This window comes from Podarcis cretensis, assembly GCF_951804945.1.
Source record: "Podarcis cretensis genome assembly, chromosome: 11".
NCBI classification, from domain to species: Eukaryota; Metazoa; Chordata; class Lepidosauria; order Squamata; family Lacertidae; genus Podarcis; species Podarcis cretensis.
Genome location: NC_137180.1, coordinates 62856035 through 62870778, shown reverse-complemented (window position 1 = coordinate 62870778; position 14744 = coordinate 62856035). Strand labels below are relative to the sequence as shown.

General features: G+C 43.3%; 1 protein-coding gene and 1 long non-coding RNA gene across 9 annotated transcripts in view; one reads left to right on the top strand and one right to left on the bottom strand.

Annotated features, from left to right (window-relative positions):
- Positions 1-14744, top strand: part of KIAA1328 — a gene marked incomplete at its 5' end in the record, with an annotated part of 249014 nt that overhangs the window by 82793 nt on the left and 151477 nt on the right. The window lies entirely within an intron of this gene.
- On the bottom strand, positions 1956-10030 carry LOC307226456. The gene is made up of 3 exons (XR_013843441.1): positions 9854-10030; positions 2163-2591; positions 1956-2003 (listed from the first exon to the last, which is right to left on the bottom strand). It is a non-coding gene; the product is annotated as an uncharacterized lncRNA (long non-coding RNA).

Here is a 14744-nt window from a genome sequence, read left to right as displayed (position 1 = left end):
CATGGGTGAAAGTATCTTAACCTGGAATCGGATGCCCAGTCATGTTGCTGCTTTCTGTGCTTCCAGGCAGAGGGAATTCCCACAGTTGGGGCTATGCTCTAGGGCAGCCTTTCTCAACCTGTGGGTCCCCAGATGATGTTGAACTACAACTCCCATCACCCCTAGCTAGCAAGGCCAGAGCTCAGGGATGATGGGAGTTCTAGTCCAACAACATCTGGGGACCCACAGGTTGAGAAAGGCTGCTCTAGGGAAAGGCTCCTGTATTGCCACAAAGTGAACCGTACCTAAACAAGGAGCCTTCACCCCCCCGCTCCAATCTCAGAGCACAGATAAGATGCCCAGCACTTGAGCAAAACAACCCTTAGGATTCTGTAGCCCAAGTTGTAAGCAGCTTATTAACGTAGATACTAACATTGGCTGTTTCTGTGTCACAGTTTGAACACCTATGTTTCAAAATTCAGATTCCTTATACAATAGCATGCATGTTTTCCCTAGTTTCATCAGCCATGGTTGATTTGCTGCAGGGGGGGAAACTCTGCATCTTAAAATCCACTGGTTAACTGTTAGAGATGCAGGATACCAGAGTTACGGAACTCAAAACTTTGCCTGGTTTTAGAAGCAGTTTGAGGTTCTCCTCTCCAGTACGGAAGCTGCCTCTGGAGTAAGCGTTCCATTTTTTTCTCAGCGTGTTTCCCTGTTGACAGCAAGCCTGCTAAAACCCCAAGCGGCTTTTAACATTTTGGGGCCATCTAGCACTGCCAAATCTAGCTGTGTGATGTCACTGTTACTAAGAAGCAGGGCTATTTTTCATACAGAAGCTGTAGTCAAGTGGGGCTGTGAACAGCAGCAAACCTGTATAAAAATGGCAAGCTTTTTTTGGGGGGGGGTGTTGATATGGGAAATGTTTCTGCCACCTGCAAACCCTTTTCTTCTGAAAAAAAGAAGAAAAAAAAAGTTGGCTGGAGAACATCCGTCTCAGTCCCCGAAATAACTCGTTTATTATATTCATCTTTAAGATAAAATGCTGTAAAAGATACAGTATGTGCTCTGCAGCTCTTCAAATGTTCATTTTTGCAGTTTTGTTCTACATTGAAGCAGTGATACAGGATTAAGTCTTACATGTTTAATTCTCCTTAGCTTTTTGATGTCTGTCAATAAAGCTGACAACCCTAACATTATTGCCTCAAAAGCGACGGAATAAGTGTTAAATGTTTTGAAAGAAGCCTCCTTAGAATATCTCATTGGAACACCTGAGAACATACAATAATTTATATTCTGCAAATATATTTTATGGCAATAATCCTGAGCTTATCAGAAGGCACCTTCACACATCTTTAATTTCTGTAACTAGTTGTAATAATTTCCCTGGGACCAGTCTGAAAATAGACATTTCATTGGTTAATATCCCAGCTTTGCAGGTCATATTGATTTAGGTTTTGCTATCACTTTTTTGTGATCTGGACAAGCATACATAAACATGAAATTATAGATATTAAATTTTATTTCCATTTTTATATTATGTAACTTTGCTTGGGTTATTAGTCTCTCCTATCAAAGAAACTTGATATGTCACATAACTTTTCAGACTTTGTCCCAAGCGATACAAATATTTCCGAAAAGCTAGTTTTTAAAAAAGCAAATTGTAATTTGTTTAAAACTCTTTGGAATTGCTGTTAACTCCCTTTTCTTAGAGTGTTAACTATTTGTCCATTTAGTTTAAGTTGCAGTTTTAATTACAGCTCAGACAGAGCTAAGCAAATGCCCCCTATACATGATTTTGAAGGTGCCAGGGAACTCTAGGGAAAACCTAGTGGAACAAAGGAGCTGCAGTATTCCTCAGCAACCTTACCCAAACTCTGGGGAGCTCCTTTCATCTCCAAAGCCTGAATGTAAAATGTGAATTAGATGCTGGTACTATTTGGACTTTTTTTCAGGTAAGGATCCTATAATATACGTAAGTGATGCAATTGGAATTAGCAGTTTGGTTGGAATTTGCAGAAAAGCTTTGAATAGAATCATAGAATAGAATAGAATAGAATAGAATAGAATAGAATCATAGAGTTGGAAGAGACCACAAGGGCCATCGAGTCCAACCCCCTGCCAAGCAGGAAACACCATCAGAGCACTCCTGACATATGGTTGTCAAGCCTCTGCTTAAAGACCTTTGGTTGGAATTAGCAGAAATCTGCCTTCTGGATTCTGTGCTGATTCTTAGGAGGACTTTTGATTTATGGCCCCATCTCTTAAAAACTTCCTGGTGTCCATCCCAAATAACTCAAAGCAGCAGTTTTATTCCTTAGATGAGGAAAGCTATGTGCCTCCATTTTCCTTATGGCAACCATTCATGTATCTTATGACTTATGGTTCCTCCTTCTTTTTCTTCATGCTGAACAAGTTCTAAGCAAGCCACTAATAGCTTTGGTTGCTTTTTCATTTGCTGTCTCATCTGACTGTCAAAAACACTTCCCTGGAAGAACGAGCCTCTCATTGTGGAAGAAGGATGTAGCAGATATTCTTACAGATGCTGTGATGCATTTCACCTCGGTGGATGCTGTTCCTTGGAGACTTTCCACCCTGCATTGTGCCAGGACCTATTCAGGATAGTATATCATCAAGTTCAGTGTTCTCACATTGGGAGGGATCTCCACTATCGGTTGTAGCAGAGAACACAGTTAAGTAGCTAGGAGGACATTGTCAACTAAAACTTAACTCTGTTTATGTAGATTTTTGTCTATAACCTACTTTCGGCATTGTCTCAACACTATTGTTGTGATCTTATGGTAAGTCCCATGGAAGTAAGCAAGGCCTTTTTTGTTTTGTTTTAAACAGCTGAGCAACATTCTAGCTGCCATAGTTGCGGAGGGAAAAAAAATAAATCACCAGAGGAGCCCTGATTTTGGGAAAGGATTCAGAAAATGATGGCTCAGGGCACTAAATCTCATGGCACAAGGCACTTAATATCTCCCCTTTGTTCCCAGCTCATGGTCTCTTGCTTGGTACCCCACCACCACTAGTAATCAGTGCCCCTAGCCTTTAAAAATAAATCAGAACTTTTCAGCAAGAATACAAAATGTCAACCCGATACTGAATCCCCTGTTTTTCATAATGTTAATTTCATTTTCGCTCCTTTAGCTTGAGTGATATTTCAATTAATTTAATCTTATTCCAGTTTCCAGTCTGCCTGGGTTGGATTTCCATCATCTCAGCGCACTTGTTAGCTTACTTCCTATATCTGCGATGCAGCAACCTCTGGATGCAGAGCATGACATTGGCTTGTTTGTTTAGACATCACACCAAACCAGGGTTAGTCGAAACCTGCAGCCAACTCAGGCAATTGCTTACCAGTTTAATTAAGCTATCACAGCAAACCATATTTCATTTTTAAAAGGAGTATGTTGTAAAACCTGGGCTTAGACTCTTCTCCTCAGCCCTGCTGTTGAAGGACTGACTTCTCTCGAATTCTAGATATTATATACATGTGAATTCCTTATGCCGGTTCCCTTTGTGCACTGGAACAAAAGAGAGTCGAGAGGAGGCATGCACATCCTTCAGGATTTGGGAGCAGCATTCTGTGGTCTTGACTGTGTGGTTGGAGCAATGCATTTTGGCCTGAGAGGTGGGAAGGAAAGCTCATTCCCATTCCACTTTAGACAAGATGCTGTCGGCAGCAGCTTGTTTCCTTTTAAATCTTTTCCACTTTCTATCTTACAAAGACATTTTTCCCACTGACATTGCTATTGGAAACCACATTAGGCTCTCATATTTTTGTACGTTAGCCCTACACCTCAATAAATATAAAGACAATTCCCTTCTCCTTCTCATAGGCCCAGCAGGTATTCTGAGTTTGTTCTTCTCTTTTTCTTAATCGTGTTTAGGTCCATAAATTCTCCAGATGCCTCTGTTGTATTAACCCGTCTAACATGATTTTATGAATATTGGTACAGATGTTCTCCCTAGCTTTTGTCTTTTGATTTCCTGGATTCCCCCCGCCCTCCCAGCACCAGCTTTAATCTCTCTCTGGAGCAGTAAGATATTTTCTGTAAGTAGGTTTATGTACTGGACGCTGATTCTTCGCATAACCGAAGGGAATCCAGAAAATCAAATCTTGTCGTTTGAAGCAGGATCTTATTCCACTTCAGTTTAAACATCTGTTTGAGTCTATAGGCTGTGATGTTTTAAAGAAATCTTTCATTCAGACAAGGCATAACATCCTGGCTGGTTATTGCCTAGTGGAGATGCGTTAAACTGAATTTAGACAGATTTCTTTCTAAATGGATGGTGAGCTGTCAGTGAGAAAACTTTTATTTGGCATAGAAGAGTGAGGGGAGCTCTTTCTGTTGGACCTGGGCAACAGTTTGTTGCAGGTTAGTGCCTGAAAAATATATATTGCAGTGTCTACTTGAAGCAGCGGTGCTAACGTACAAGAAATGAGAGCATGTTAAAGGTTTGTCAGCAAAGACAAAAGAATGGAATGGCAATAACTAGAATTCCTCTTACTCTAATGAATATCCAAAAGAAGAAGAGTGAGACTGATTGGGGTCCAGAAATGTGGCCTTCAGAAGTATTTTACTTTTGAATCTCGTGGTCAGCTCTCCAGGGTTTCGGAAAGGAGGGGCCTTTCCCTGCCCTACCTGCAGATACAGTGGTACCTCGGGTTAAGTACTTAATTCATTCCAGAGGTCCGTACTTAACCTGAAACTGTTCTTAACCTGAAGCATCACTTTAGCTAATGGGGCCTCCTGCTGCCGCCACGCCACCGGAGCACAATTTCTGTTCTCAACCTGATGCAAAGTTCTTAACCTGAAGCACTATTTCTGGGTTAGCGGAGTATGTAACCTGAAGCGTATGTAACCTGAAGCGTATGTAACTTGAGGTACCACTGTACTAGGGAATGAACCAAGTACCTTCTGCATACAAAAAGCCATTACCCTACCACTGTGCTGTGGGTTTTTTCCCTTCTTGTGTGCTAGGTCCTTGTCTGTATTTAAAGTAGCTTCATCTACATTTTCAAGAATTCTTCATTGTAGTCCTGTAAGGAGGGTCAGTATTATCAACCCTACAGTGCAGATAGGCAAGGTGGCTGCTTGCCCAGTGAACTAATGGTAGAGCCAGATGTTTTTTTTTTTTTAACTATGAATGTCCCGGTTGAGAGCTTGCTGACCTACACACCCAGTCCTGTGCATGCTTCCCCAAAAGTCCAGGTATTTGTCTCTCATTAGTAGTGTTTATGGTTGCCCTCTGCCCAGCCCACTGATTCCTATATGACGTGAGCACAGAACTCCGCTGCCTTGATTTCAGGCTTTTGTGGAAGGCCTATAAAGGGCTTTGCTGCTTTTGCTTTCTGTAAAGGGAGAGACACCCCCATGTTTCTGGGGGGTTTTCGGGGGGGGGGGGAGAACCATCACAGAGACAAAGAAAACCGTTCTGTCTCCCCTCAACATTGACTGCATTTTACGAGCACTCGAGGAGTCGGGTGGGATCTTTGTGCTGGGCAAGGGCAGTGGAAGCCCGGGGAATTATGCACCCTGTGAACTCAGAATAGGATCATGCATAGCAATGGGCTTAAGCTCTAGGAAGGCTGACTTTGGTTGAACAGTGGAGAGCTTGTGCTGTGTGCCACACGTTTCCCTTCGGCTGCATCTTGGCAGTTGAATTTCCTTTGTGCGTTCAGCAGCCTCTGTGCAGTTGTCTGGTTGTGATAACTTGTCTGTTTTCCTGGCAACGCCGTCGTGCCTTTCAGCCAGAGATGTTCTGGCCTGTTAGACTGGAGAACCAGCATGTGGTTTTGCTTGTCTGTGCGCCGCTTTTGCCAAATCAAAGCACATTTATAGAATAAAAACGCAAATTACAAAGTGCAGACTAGGATAACAGAAGCTGAACAGATTTCACAGCATCACTCTTTTCAGAGACAAAACTTTTAAAGTAGTTCTAATCTTAAGAAATCCTTTCTCTCCTCCCATGCCCCCAGAAGCCTCATTTGGGAATGATTCCTCTTTTAAAAGCAATGTGTGTGCCCTACAGTAATGCACAAATGCTTTCTTTAGTGGATTATTTATTTATTTATTGCATTTACGTACCTTTGGTGGCTTATCAGAGGACATTATCTTCTCATGGTTGACATGATTTGTGGCCGGCAGCGATGTGCTTTTTTGATCGCTGCACATTTCTTAACAAATAGCATAGAATAATATAATCTAGAACCCCTTTTGTCATTCTAATGGAATCAAGACTGCAGTCCAGCATAACCATATCTGCTTAAACCCCAGTGAACTCGGTGGAACTATGGGCTTGTATTGAAGATCAAGCACTAAAACCTTGGCTTGGCTGCCGCCACCCTGCCTCTTTGCTAGCAGTGCCACAATACAGATTTTTCAATCTGGTGCAAATTAATAGGAAGGCCCAGACTTTTCTTCTGTTGGCCTTGATCTCAAGTCATTTTTGTGAAAGGTTGATTTAAAAAGGCTAAAACTTTAACCCTGGAGTGACCCAAATCTCACCACCCCTGGCCATTGGCTGTGTTAGCTTAGGGCTAATGGAATCCAACCACATACAGAGGTTCACAGGTTCCCCACTCCTTCTTTAACCTGACAGAAAACAGATGGCTGAGATTTGGGGGCAGGGGGGGACGACGACTTGCAAATCCTACGGCAAAATCTGAATTTTTCAAAAGACAATAGCCAACGCTTTCTGCAGCCGGAGCTCTGCTATTGAAAGGTTTGGACACGAGATGGCAGCATCATACAGTGTGTGCTCTGCCCATCCCAATAGATATGAGAGATATTTCTTTCTCTAGATGCGTTTTGGGTCGCCAGGAAAAATTGGAAAGATGAATCCAGGTCCAGAGAGGAGCAGGGGCTTCACCCTACTTCATGAAATGGATATTGTGTTTGAATATACAGGCGCACACACCTGTTTCACGCTGGGAAACATTTTTCTTCTAAGCGGAACCTTTTTATTCTGGGCCAAAGAAGGCTGAGCTCTCCTGTTTTGCGTTTTTGTTTGTGAGGGTTCATCTGCAGCCCAGACTGCAAATCTCTCATCTCTTTTCCCTCCTGTACCCACAGTACAAAATGTCATTTGGAGGGGGAGAAAAATTAGTCCTGATGTAGCGGCAAAACTGTTGCCTGGAGAGTGTGCCTGCTGAGAGGCAGAGACAATTTGAAAACAGTAATAAGTTTCTCTTGATATGATTATCTTTCCTGTGCTTTAAAGGGGGAGAATGGAGAGAACACTGTTTGTTCCTAATGGGAATGCCCTTGAAAGAACAAGTAGGGGAAATCAGGGGATGAGGAGAGGAAAAAGAATGATAAAATATATAGTGTGTGGTTAAGTTTTCAGATGTGCAGAACAGAATCAGCTCCAGCTTGGACTGAAAGAATTAGGGCTTGGGGTGCTGCTAGGTCCATACCATGTTTCGGTGGGTTCATAAGATACCTGGGGTAGGTGGTGGTAAGCATCACTCATTAAAATGTTGAGCTGGGTCTGTCTTTTCCCTTAGCTGGTTGGCAAAAGACTGTACTGTTATACCTGCTGCTCAATGTATCCGTCACTACACTGTGAATAGTCACCAGCTTCCTTTGCAACGTTGTGCGTATGTATGGATATATGTGTGTGCATGCACAATATAATAAAAAGGGTGGCCACTAGAACAAGGACACCAATAGCAATTGTAAACTGCAGAGGAGGAGCGCATGGCACAATTGAGATGGAAGAACTTAAAAAGAGAAGAAGCCTGCTTGCTTTTGGACTTTTTTGTTGCTATGTGTCCAACACTAGATAGAAAGGCAACAGGGCTGTGTGGTCTACCTATTGCATTGCACAGGGAGCAAATTTGTTCCCTTGAGGCTTAGGTTCCTGGTTTGGAGAAGCTGAGAAGGAAGTGTCACAACACATGTCTAGATACTACTTGAGAGGAGTCAATAGTCAATGGTCATGTTGTATCTTGGCACCTGTGACATGGCAAAATGTTGTTGTGTGCCTCTCTGGAAGTGATTTTAGGTCCTAGGTAGAAGGTTGAGAGCCAGGACCAACAAAGGTAGCTTTCTCTGAAATGCTACTTGTTTTGTGTGCAGGAGTAGCTAGGCAGATACAGCTGAGTAGTCTCACTGTATGGGTGAGATCATGGTTTGGATTTGTTAGGCACTGGGGAACATTTTGGGGACAAGCTGAGCCTGTAGAAGAGGCACAGGCTCCATTGGGGCCAGGATGTAACCAGAATTAAAATCAGAAAGGTGGCAGAGCAGCTTTCAAACTGACTGCTGGTGGAAAGCTGAGAGCACCATGGAGCATCAGGTTTGGAGCAAATAACACCCAAGGGATGTGTGAGAGAATATTTATGGTGGTCCAAATGAGAGGTAGAAGTAAGCACTGAGTATGCAGGGGCTTTCAGTAGCAATTCAAAGGGGCCTTAGCACTGTAGTGTTACATGTCCACGCCAAAGACATTTGGAGAGAGAAACAGTGTATAGGTGTTTATATGCTAATGCTAGAAAACTGCAAGCCAAGATGGGCAAGCTGGAGTGCTTGGAGAGCACAGATATGGTGGGCATAATTGAATCCTGGTGAACTGAGCCAGTGGGACATGTTTATCTCGGGATACATACTCTGTAGGAAAAACGGGGATGGTGTACAATGGTGTTGCTTTGAATGTCAAAAAGGGCACAGAGTCCAGCAATCTAGAAACCCCCAAAGGGAGAGGCTCCACCACAGAATCGAGGGTAGTGAATTACTTCATTATTCAATAATGCAGTACTGAGGACCTGACCAAAATACCCAGGGAGATCTTGATATGGAAAATGAGATAAAGGAGAGGCATCTAAAACATGCAGTAATGAGTGACTTCAACTACCCTCAGATAGACTTGAGTGTGTGTTCCAGTCGTGAGAAAGAGCTGAAATTCCTGTCTTGCAGGGGGTGGGCCTAGATGATCCTCAGGGTCCCTTCCAACTCTACAGTTCTATGATTCTTTGATTCCAGATGTATTTAATGACATAAAACCATTGGTCATTGAACCACAAGCAGAGGGCTAATAACCCTGGGGTAAATCTTAAGTGGTGCCCAGGACCTAGCATGAGATGCGAGCGTTGTTGGACCAATTGGGAACAGTGTCCCATAGTGCTACCAAATCCAACATACATGCAATTGCTAAGAAAATCCAACATGGTCACATTTGACTTCAAGAGAGGAGGCTTTCCCAAACAGAGGGGATTGGTAAAAATGAAGTTGAAAGGCAAAGTTCAACCCAGGCCAAGAAGCCCCATGAGAAGAAAGAAGGGAATGAAGGATGCAGACAAAGGCACTTGGACTGCACCCCCCACCCAGACCAACTTTACGTTAAATATCATATATATATATATATATATATATATATATGAATTTTAAAATTGTAAACCATTTTGGTGCCCTGGCCGAAGGATGGTTTATAAATGTAGTAAATAAACAAACAAGTTTATGTTAATGTGGTTAATGAGCAGAAAAGATGCTTCAGTTTGTTAGGCAGCTGTGGACAGGATCTTAAGGCCTTGACAGGTACATGAGGTGGCTGCCTCTTAGGGAAACAGGATCAAAGCAGGCTTTAATGGTTAGAACCAGCTCTTTAAATTGGGCCTGCAAACTGAGAGCCAGTGCAGCTGAGAAGCCACTGGCATAACATGGCCAAACTGCCCAGTTCCAGTTAATAATTTTTGGGGCTCTGCTTTTGACCAACTGCAGTTTCCAGACCATTTTAATAGGTGGCCCCATGTACAAAACATTGCAATTAGGTTTCTGTTGACATTTTTCTCTACCCAGCACACCATCTAAAATTAGTCTACAGCTTTGTGAATATCAAAACTACATGGTTTACTTCTGCTTACCACCAACTATAGATTCTTGGTGTTTCGCCTAGGTTGAAGAGTGGGTCTGGGCAACAGCTGGATATTATAGTTCAAGAATGGGGAACCAACCATTGTTCATCCCAGAATTCCTAGGTGTGGCCTGAAACCTGCATAGTGGAGCCTCATTGGAATGTGTGCTAGCTTCCATCTGCGTTGCATCTTAGGGCTGTGACTCAGTGCAGATTTCTACACCAGCCAACTCCCCTCCCCCTGAGACAAAGAGTTCTGGAGGACTTGAAAGCTTCCAGTTATTTGTGACATTTTGGTTCTCCCAGTAATAAGAATTTCGGAGTTTTTCTTACGCGCCAACATGGCTTAGAATCCTGGATTTTTGCATTACCAAATGGATTCATAATTTCAAACTGGGCATCCTTAAAATAGCTTAGCCATGATGGTTCAAGGGATAAACAGCAATACATCTTTCCTGTTTCTTTGTGTGAGACAGGTGAAGGCATCACATACCCCCTGTGCTGACTGTCCCTCTGCTAATTAGCTGATGCTTTGACATTTGAGGCTTTATCAACTGTGTTAGCATCATAAATTTCTGTCCCTTTTGATTTAAAATATGAATCGAGCTTTTGACTTTGTTCCCACTGGAGAAGGGGCTGCCTGCCTCCTGGAATGAGACTAAAGCAGAGTTGAAGGAGACTGAAGGTACAGATGCAAGCATCCCTTCCCCCACCAGCCAATAAAAGAGAGAATAATTTCAGATAAGCTCAGCAATTTTGAGGCATTTCTTTGTTTGTACTGTATATTCCCAGTGCTTCAGCCATCACTACTGTCAGGGATGTGCTGTAACGGTAGGTAATAAATGCCCTGAAATTACTGAGATTATCTCTGGGCTCCTTTTATAACTTATATCTTTTTTTTGGTATGGGTTTTTTACATGAAACCTCTCTTGACTAGCGAGTCCCTGGCAAATCCCTGGGTATCTCGCATGGTCTATTGCATTAGAGCAAGTCTGATGTATTATTCAAGCAAATCACTAATAAAAGATTTAAACCTTTCCCTATTTTTTTTCCCCAGGCATAGTGGCTTCTTATTAGATTGCCAACTCTAATGCAAACAATACTGTGTTGTCCTTCTGTCCTCCATTTGTAACAGGGGAGGCAAAGACTTGTGCGCAGATCTCTTGAGTGAGAGAGAAGGGGGTGGGGTGGGCAGGATCACTGTCATCCTGAGTATTTGCCCTGGGGACCAGAAAGTGTGCAAAAGCATCACAGGGTGGGGATTAGTAGCTCCTCAAGTTTGAGAGGGTGTGAGACTGCTGGCTTCCCTTGCCTTGCATAGAGACGAGGCTCTTGAGTTGCTGCCTTAAGGGGCACGAACAATTCAATGACCCCTTGATGGTGCCTTCATAGCTGGCTTTCCCCATAGGATATGCAAGTTACCTGCTGAGCATCAGATGCCTTTCTTGGATGCTAAATGCAGAACTTAAGGCATCTGTTGAGATTTGACTCAATTACAGCTCTTTTCAATCAAGAATCCTTAATTTAAATCCAAATGAAGGAAGTCACGCAAACCTTTCTCTGTAAGACATTCCCCCCCCCTTTTAAAAAAAGAACATCTCCTGGTGACTTGGATTTTCTTTCAAGCTTTGACTTTGCATGTAACTTCAAAATCATTTCTCCCCCACATATTTCAAATCTTTTTTTAAAAAATCAAAAATCTATATACCCAAATTCTGTGGAAAGAAAACCCCACTTCTGCAACCTGTATAAATTGAGGAGGCAGGCAGAATTTCCCCCTTAATTGGCATAATTTATTCTGCTTCTGTTGGTCTTGGGATGGGCAGCGCAGTTGTGGCACAGTACCATATGCCTGATACCAGATCCACTCTTGTACCTGAAGTTAAAACATTACTCAGATGTCTCCTCCGCCCAGCTGGGGAAGGAGGCACTGTCAGGCTGGACAAATAGCTAATCCCTCTGGAAAGGGTATGTGCAGCAACATCTTTACTGTGGTACCTTGGTTCTCGAACTTAATCCGTTCTGGGAGTCCGTTCGACTCTTGAAACCGTTCAAAAACCAAGGCACCGCTTCTGATTGACTGCAGGAGCTTCGTGCACTTAAGTGGAAGCCGCGTCGGACGTTCGGCTTCCCAAAAACATTGGCAAACCGGAACACTTCCGGTTTTGCAGCGTTCGGGAGCCGATTTGTTCGACAACTAATCCGTTTGAGAACCAAGGTACCACTGTACTAGATGAATGCTATCCTGAGTGAACTTCAGGGCTTTTAGTTAGCTCAGGCTGGGCTTTTTCTTTGAACTCACACCATCTCTTTGAACATTTTAGTTTTGGGCAACTAAAACAAGTTGTGTCAATTGTTATTGGGCTGCAGTAGAGAAGGCTGTTCTGTACTGAGTTAGGTCCCTCCTACCTAGCAAGGGCACAAGAACTGCCTTCCATAGTAAGGTTCAAGCATTTCCTTTTCAAGAGCAACCAGATGTTTTTGCAAGTCCACAAGCAAGGGCACCCAGGAGCTCCCAGCCACTGGCTCTCCAGGGTTCTGGATAAGGAGGGGTTGTGACAGATCAAACAGGAAGATCCTTTAGCTGAAGATGCAGGGGGACGGCCTGGATCTATCCCCATTGAGCTAGGTCCTCTTGCCCATAGTGTCAGGGCATTCCTGCAACAAGGTTGGTTAGTCCCTGAAATTAGAAGATGGTTTGGAAGTTGGCTAGCTTGTCTACCTGAAAATAATAGGAATCAGAAGCGGAGAGACTGTTGCCCTTGTTTATCAACTCCAAGGAAAACTAGAAGTTTTAAAAGTGCCTGCGTCTATGCCTTAATATTTGGCTAGTGATTGCTGGCCTGCAGTGTCTGAAATGAGGTTTGATTAACCTTATTAACTGGAGAAAGAAAATGGCTTTATGGAGGACCATGCTTGTTCTGTGTAGGTGTATCTGGGCTTCCTCTGGCTTCCTCACACAATTCAAGGCTCCTTTTTGTGCTGCCTGCAGAAAGAGCAGTTAATCTTCATGCAAGGCACAGTTGGGTTTCTTTATAAAATACTTTAAAAATAAAAATAAAAAAGGAGCTTTTAAGACTATCAGCTACATTTGCAATTACCTCTGACTGGCCAGCTTGATAGAGCTAAGCAACAGGGAAAGAAGAATTCTCTAGCTTGGAAAATTGCTGAGCGGGAGAACAGGTGTAAAAATGTTCTGCTGGATGGGTTTGGTAAGATCCACACAACTCTGGCACCCAGGAAGGTGAGGTGCAAGGGAAGCCAAGAGAAGTATGTTGGTGAACCATTGGCAAAAACTGCACGAAGTGTGTGCTTGGATTTTTTTGCGGGGGGGGGGGGGAGAAGAGGGAGAAATGGAATCCTTTTTCCTCCCTGCTTCTGTACAGCCTTATCAGTGTCCAATGAATATTGTTCTGCAAGCATATTTCTTATTTCATGCTTCATTTTCTCTTCTCCCAGAGCAAGAGGTGCAATAAAGCACTTTGCCTTATAAGCACCTGGGGATATGGTGTCAAAAGGAATATTTGCTTTTGCCGTAGCTATAGAAAAAAACCCTGAGCTTAACTAAGGTATATTCTCTCTCTTTTTTTTATCCTAACCTGTTTGTGATGAAGGGGTGTAAAATAAGAGAACAGTAAAAAAAATAAAAATAAAAGAAGGAGAAAAAGCTGATGTGTCTCACACACCCACCCACACCCTAGCTTTTTATTTATTCTTCTTTTTTTACTCTTCTCTATGGATGGATGGGGCTTTTTGGGGGGGAGTGGGGAGTCTCTGTCCAATCTCGACTTGAGAGGAGACATGAGGAAATGGAGAAGAAGAAGAGTGGAGAGAAGCTAAAGTAACAAGGGAAGAATATATTTAGATGCAATTAATAAGTACTTTGAATGCGGGTGGCGCTGTGGGTTAAACCACAGAGCCCTAGGGCTTGCCGATCAGAAGATTGGCAGTTCAAATCCCCACAATGGGGTGAGCTCCCATTGCTCAGTCCCTGCTCCTGCCAACCTCGCAGTTCGAAAGCACGTCAAAGTGCAAGTAGATAAATAGGTACTGCTCTGGTGGGAAGGTAAACGGCGTTTCTGTGCACTGCTCTGGTTCGCCAGAAGCGGCTTAGTCATGCTGGCCACATGACCCAGAAGCTGTATGCCGGCTCCCTCGGCCAATAAAGCGAAATGAGCGCCTCAACCCCAGAATCGGTTACAACTGGACCTAATGGTCAGGGGTCCCTTTACCTTTACCTTTAATAAGTACTTAGGGCTAGTTTCAACAGGGCACATGGATTGCTGCAACAGCCACTTTGGAAAAATCCCCACAGAAGTCACCGGCAAGATCGGCATGGACCATGGCTGTGAACTTTTAACATGCCACAGTGCGTAAGTCGCCTCAATGAATCCCTTGGTCCATTCACAGGCTCTGTCTTCATGTTTTCCGACATCTCTGCACCCATGAAGGCCTGTCATTATTCTAACCAATCTACTAATTCTAATTCTTATGGCACCTTAAAGATTAAACAGTTTATTATGGCATAAGCTTTTGTGGACACAAGCCGACTACATGAGATGCAGCTCAATGGGCAGGATTCAATGCAAAGACTCAGAATCATAGAATTGTGGAGCTGGAAGGGACCCAAAGGGAAATCTAATCTAGCCCACTGCAGTGCAACTTCTACTAGCGCGGTTCCCCCATGTCCTCACACTGTGTTCCCTAAAATTTGCACGGGGATCGGGAAAAGCCCCAGATCAGTGCATGGAGGAAGGAGAGTGGGAATTGTTCTGCCTGCAAAGCTGGAATGCTTGCGCTGATGGAATGATTGCCATAGTGCTGTGCTAAATTTCGATTGTTGATTATTTCTGCTACTAGAGACTAGCATGGAAACCCCTCTGGGGGTAGAAACACAAGAA